The sequence below is a fragment of the Lactuca sativa genome, chromosome 3, assembly GCF_002870075.4.
Source record: "Lactuca sativa cultivar Salinas chromosome 3, Lsat_Salinas_v11, whole genome shotgun sequence".
NCBI classification, from domain to species: domain Eukaryota; kingdom Viridiplantae; phylum Streptophyta; class Magnoliopsida; order Asterales; family Asteraceae; genus Lactuca; species Lactuca sativa.
The window spans coordinates 243443427-243450150 of record NC_056625.2 but is presented as its reverse complement, the minus strand read 5'-3'; positions in this window follow the sequence as shown (position 1 = coordinate 243450150).

The window sequence follows — 6724 nt, the reverse complement described above, 5'->3', positions numbered from 1 at the left end:
TTTTCTACCCCTGCAACTTTGAAAAGTGAAACTTTTGTTTTTCTATAATTAATATTGTTAACTTACAATACTTAAATAATAATCATGCTCCCACTAACATGATGATTATATCCATTCCAGCATAACATTTATGCTCCCACTAGCTTTGACACGTATTTAGAAACCAGCTAAACTTCTAGAAAACAATACTTATTGACTTCCAAAGTTCATTGTTTCTAATATGATATGCTTCGATGAGCCTTTATCTAAGTTTCTCAAAATCACACACCTTTCCATAGACAGCTCACATGTGTTTCTAAACTAATTCAGAACTTAGTTTACTAAGTCCCAAATGTTCAGACTAATTGCCAAATCTCACAATTCGAACTATGAAGAGGGATGCCGTAATCATAATCGAATTTGAGAATGCAATTTACATAATCGCTATCTCCTTAAAATCTCTCTTAGTGAAAGCGTTTCCTCACAATCATTTTCATGAAGGAGAGAAACCTTATGACACTTAGATTTTATGGTGTATGTGTTCCTATCCATGTGAGTTTTCTATAAGCATAATTGAAAGATAATGTTTGTGACAAATTCAAACTCTTATGGTGCATGTGTCCCTACACGACAACCTTCAAGTCAACACACAACACGTGTAACCCTAAACAGGGTCGGTCCAAGTCTAGACAAAGTCAACTTCAAGTTGACCCGACTCGCCGAGTTGGGCCATCAACTTGTCGAGTCCCTCACCCTTCACTTGTCCTCATCCATGACCCCACTCGTCGAGTTGGGCCGTCAACTCGACGAGTTCTTTTCTCATACGAACATCGCATGAAAAATCATTCGACTCGCCGAGTTGATGAACAACTCGTCGAGTTCACCTTCATCTGATGAACAAGTTCTGTCCTCGACTCGCCGAGTTAATGAACAACTCGTCGAGTTCATCTTCATCCTTAAGAAGATTGCCTTGGACTCGCCGAGTTTGTTCTAGCACTCGCCGAGTCCCATGAACTCCAGGTCTAAAATCACATCCAATGCATTGGGTAACTCTTTTTGTCTGGTTACAAACCTTCTAACACTCAACTGGGTTCCTTTGACCCTCAAAAGATATGGGGCTCAAAGCCTCGGACTCGTCAAGTCCAAGAACGGACTCGCCGAGTTGGTCACGTCCACACTCTAAATATTTGATTTCTGATGTACAACCTTTGATCAAAAGATAGATCCAAGCTTCTATAATCTAGCACGTAAAGTTACAAACTTTACGTGTTTGCATGGGACATTGAGCTCAAAAAGACATAAAACAAGCTCTTAAGATGAATGGGGCCTTTCATGGGTGCAAAAGCCACTCAAATCTACCTAGTGACCCCTTAAATGATGTGATCCAGAAGCTTTAACCCCCAACCATGTTTGCAAACATGGTTGGCCTCCAAAATGGTTTAGAAAAGCCCTAAATCTCCCCAAAGAGGGATCTAACAAATGAATGAGCAAGGTTACAGCTTTTTACCTTCAATGAGCTGTAAAAAGTGCACAATTTCGGGTTCCCTTGGTCTCTACTTGCTACCTCAAGATTTTCTCCTTCCTTCTTAAGACCATAAGCACCAAAATCCACCAATAAGGCTTAGCTTGCTTAAGTGACGGCTAGGGTTTCAATGAGAGGTCTTTTGGGAGCATAAGGGACGTTTTGGACGATATAACATTGTTTAAATAGGGTGCAAACCCTTAGATTAGGGTTTTTGTCCAGACAACGTCTACTCGCCGAGTCCGTGACCCGACTCGTCGAGTAGACGGCTTAAACCCCGCGTCCCATCTCACTTCTACTCGATGAGTTGGTCCTTCAAATCGCTGAGTCCAAGGCCAAAAATGCAAAATACTTAGATAAGAGATAAAAGAGATGCATACCAAGAACCAGGTGTTACAAATCTCCCCTACTTATTTTACACTTCGTCCTCGAAGTCTTCTACTCTTTCCTGAAACAGCTTTCGGTAGTGCTCCATCATCTCGTCCACCGACTCCCAAGTCCATTTCGAGCCCTTCCGATGATGTCATTGCACCTTCACGCGTTCCACTCTCTTGTTTCTTAGATCCTTCGACTTTCGGTCGAGGATCACTACTGGTCGCTCAATATAGTTCAGGTTGCCATCAACCTGAATGTCCTCCAAGGGCACCACTGCCAAGTCGTCCACCAAGCACTTTCTCAGCTGGGAAACTTGGAAAGTGCTGTGGATCTGACTGAGTTCGGCTGGCAGATCCAGCCTATACGCCAACTTGCCCACCCGAGCTATAACCCTAAACGGTCCGGTGTACCTGGGACCCCACTTGGCCCGTTTCCTGAATCGGATAACGACCTTCCATGGTGACACCTTCAGGAGAACCATATCCCCGACTTGGAATTCTAGGTCTGATCGGCGCTTATCAGCATAACTTTTCTACCGACTCTGAGTAGTCTGAAGCCTGCTCCGGACCTGCTGAATCCTCTTTGTCATCTTGAGCACTTCCTCCCGTACAACATCTCGAAGGGAGGACGATCGATACTCGCGTGATAACTATTGTTATAGGAGAACTCCGCCAAAGGGAGGTAGGTATCCCAACTACCTTTGAACTCTAACACGCATGCTCGCAGCATATCCTCCAGAGTCTGGATGGTCCACTCGCTCTGACCATCCGTCTGAGGGTGAAAGGTGGTGCTAAAATGCAGACGAGTACCCAGCTCATCGTGAAACTTCTTCCAAAACCTGGAAGGGAACTGCACACCTCTGTCTAAAATCACCGACACTGGCACCCCGTGTCGTGCCACCACCTCCCTGATATAGATGTCGGCCAGCTTCTCGGCTGAGATGCTTTCTTGAATCAAAATAAAATGACCGCTCTTGGTCAATCGATCGACGATGACCCAAATCGAATCCACCCCACGCACGGTCCTGGGAAGCTTTGTGATAAAATCCATCGTAATGTCCTCCCATTTCCACAGTGGAATATCCAACGGCTGCATCTTGTCGTGTGGCCTCTGGTGCTCGGCCTTGACCTTCCTGCAGGTCAAGCACCGCTCCACGTACCAGGCTACATCTTGTTTCATGCAGGGCCACTGATAGTCCATGCGAAGATCCCTATACATCTTCATCGCCCCGGGATGAATGTAGAATCGAGATTTGTACGCCTCCTCCAACAGAACCTGGCGCACACCCCCGTGGTACGGCACCCACACCCTACGGTGTAGTGTCAATAACCCTCGGCTGTCATAGTTGAAGGAGGAAACCTGCCCCACAATCCGTTCGTTCTTTCGATGTTCCTCCTTCATGGCCTCCTGTTGGGCCTCCCGAATCCGCTCCAAAAGCGGAGTCACCACTGTCATCCTCAGACAGGTATCCGTGATCGGCGCTGCCTTGCAGCTAAGCGCATCGGCCACCACATTAGCCTTTCTCGGATGGTAAAGGATCTCGCAATCGTAATCCTTTACCACATCAAGCCACCGACGTTGCCTCATATTCAGATTTGGCTGGTCCATGAGATACCTCCGGCTCTTGTGGTCCGTGTAAATCGTACAACGAATCCCATGGAGGTTATGACGCCAAATCTTGAGGGCGAACACAACAGCCCCCAGCTCCAAATCATGCGTAGGGTAATTTGCCTCGTGAGGCTTCAGCTGCCTCAAAGCGTAAGCAATGACATGCCCTCTCTACATCAATATTGCGCCCAAACCCGAGATGGACGCAACACAGTACACGACGAAATCCTCCATGCCCTCATGCAGGGCTAAGATTGACACCTCGCACAATCTCTGCCTCAATTTCTCTAATGCAGCCTGCTGCTCAGGCCCCAAACGAAAGGCCACGACCTTCCTCGTTAGCCGAGTCTATTTTAGCACTCGCCGAGTCCCATGAACTCCAGGTCTAAAATCACGTCCAATGCATTGGGTAACTCTTTCTATCCGGTTACAAACCTTCTAACATTCAACTGGGTTCCTTTGACCCTCAACAGTGTCACACCCCAAAACCATGAATGGCGGAAACAATCTGTCACACCCCAAAACCAAGAACGGCGGAAACGTTCTGGGGCGGAGGACGTCATGTAAAGTATCACAACACAGTAAATGTAAATAAGCAAACAACATCATCCATTGAATTAAATATATAATTTTAATACAAGCGTGTTCTGTACAGTTATAGACACCAAAATAATGTAAAACAAAATAATATGAGATGAGTCTTGAATGCACTCCATCTTCTCAAAAGCTGGCATCGGTACCTGTCTACTGATGACCTGAGAATACAAGTTATTTTGAAAGAGTTTATTAGCAATAAGCTGGTGAGTTCATAAGTATTTTAGTGTCGATGTTTGTTGCCAAAAACGTTTGAACCTATCTCAATGTATAAGTTTGTAAAAATGTAAGTAAGTATTTGAAAGTGTTTGTAAAAGTTTGAATCTCTCAGAAAAACCTATATTTTCTATTAAAGTAACCTTCTACCAAGGCTTAACTGTTTTGTATACTCGCTTGTTGTAAATGTGTGTAATTTCCCAAGTATAACTATCATTTAATAAAATATAGTTTGTACATTAATGCTTAAGTGAGGTTATCACCAAAATATGTAATGGGTAAATCATTGTAGTACTGTAGTTTTGTATAATAGGAACTACTGTTGTACTAACTACCTTAAACCGGATTTATATTAAGGTATAATGTGATAAATTGCACCATGCTATCGACTGGTAACAACGACATAATGAATGGTCGTAATAAAGAAATGACGTTTGGCACCCGCAGACCTGCAGGTCCGGCTGTAGCTAGCAGCAAGGTGTAGGATAGTCAATCCAGTATAGATCTATACGCAAACTCACGCTCTCCCTCCAAGAGAATTCTGGCTACAACTCGGGCCATGACATTTAAGGCATGCTCCGACACAGTGGATCACAATTGTTAACGTATTCATGCATATGAAATGTTTCTCGTCCTAGTATAATTGTATATGTTCTCCTTCTAGTATAGATGTATATGTCCTGTTTCTAGTATAGATGTATATGTTCATGTTTCTAGTATAGATGTATATGTTCATGTTTCTAGTATAGCTGTATATGTATGATCCTGTGTTACCCCGATGGTAACTAACTAATGATGTGTCTAGTACGTATGAATATGGGAGTACTTTTATGTCTATATATGTATATTTGATATATAATTAATATTGAAACGACCTTCGGATGGTCACCCGAAATCCCACCAGACCACATCCAAATCGAGGAAAAGGAAATAGGGTGGATGGCATTCCTAAGCCCTTTAAACATTATTTATACATCTATACATATATGGGCATGCAATTTATAAGAAGTAAAAGCATAAATAAGAATTTTATAAGACATTTGAACCATAAATATTATTTCAAGAAAAGATCGACTTGATGTCAATCTATAAAACAATTTGAAGGCATAAGTTGATAAACAGTTTAAGTATAAGGAACATATGTTTGAATCACAGTTTGTAAATAAGTTTGGAAAGTAAAAGAGTTTGTAAAACATTTCAAAGTAAAGCAATTTGATAAACAGTTTGAACAGTGGTAAAAATCATTGTTTTCCTAGTTATTAATCACATGTGATTAAATGCAATCACATGTGATTGAAGCAATAACTATAAGTGTTTGACTTGTATTCCCCCCCCCCCATAAAGTATTTAAAACATTTAAAATCATTTCAAAGGTTGGTTAAAGGGGTATGAACTCACTTGTGGTGAGCTGATTGAATTGCAGTGTCGGATACTGTGCTAGGTGGCAAACGGAGACTTGTTTACACGCACGAGCCTAGTTATCATATAATAAGCATATATATAACTAATTAGCCAAATAATAACTTAATAAAATAAGTTGGGACACATAGGACATGAAAACACTTTGTATAATTGTTATAGGTCCTAAGGGTTGCATCTAAGTCGATACGGGACAAGGCAAAAGGGTTTGGAAGCACCAAAGACCTTGTATAAGAGTTCACCACCCAACAAACCCCACCTTTGGAGTTTACGGCCTAATGACCATATCCCCTAGAGTTTACGGCCGTAAACTCCTATGGGGTGTTGGTTTTTAATTCATTTGAGGCCCTTGCACATGTAGGATAGCTTCCATGTTTTTATCTAAGGCTAAAGGGGACAAGAGGCACACATTTGTGCCTTCACTTGGAGTTTACGGCCCAAGTGATGTTCCTTGGCCGTAAACTCCCTTTTAGGGATGATTCTTATGTAGTTAAATCCCCATTCAAATCCTATGCATTTAAGGGTAATTGTCTTAAGGCCTTAGGGGTGTTTATGGTACACTTTACCCTTGGAAAAGGGGTTTACGGCCCAAGAGATATTCTTGGCCGTAAACTCCTATAAATCTATGATTTTGAAGTGTTTTGGTGTCCAAAATAGCTACAAGCATTAGAGAGTAAATGTCCTAAGCCTTAAGGTGTGATTTAGGCTCACTTTGGCCCTTGGAAAATGGTGTTTACGGTCCAAGAACTCTTGGCCATAAACTCCAATAACTTGGTGTTCTTTGATGATTTCAAGACTCAAATGATTATACATTAAGTCCTTAACTAGTTGCCTAACAAGGAAACGGGGCTAGGTAGCCTTAAAGCTCCATTTTGGAGTTTACTCCCCAAGAACGTTCTTGGGCGGTAAACTCCCGGATCTTGCAGTTTAGACATGTAATTAATGTTATAAAGCATATAACAAGTAATAAAACATATCTAGCAAAGTGGACTCACAATCTGGGATAAAAAT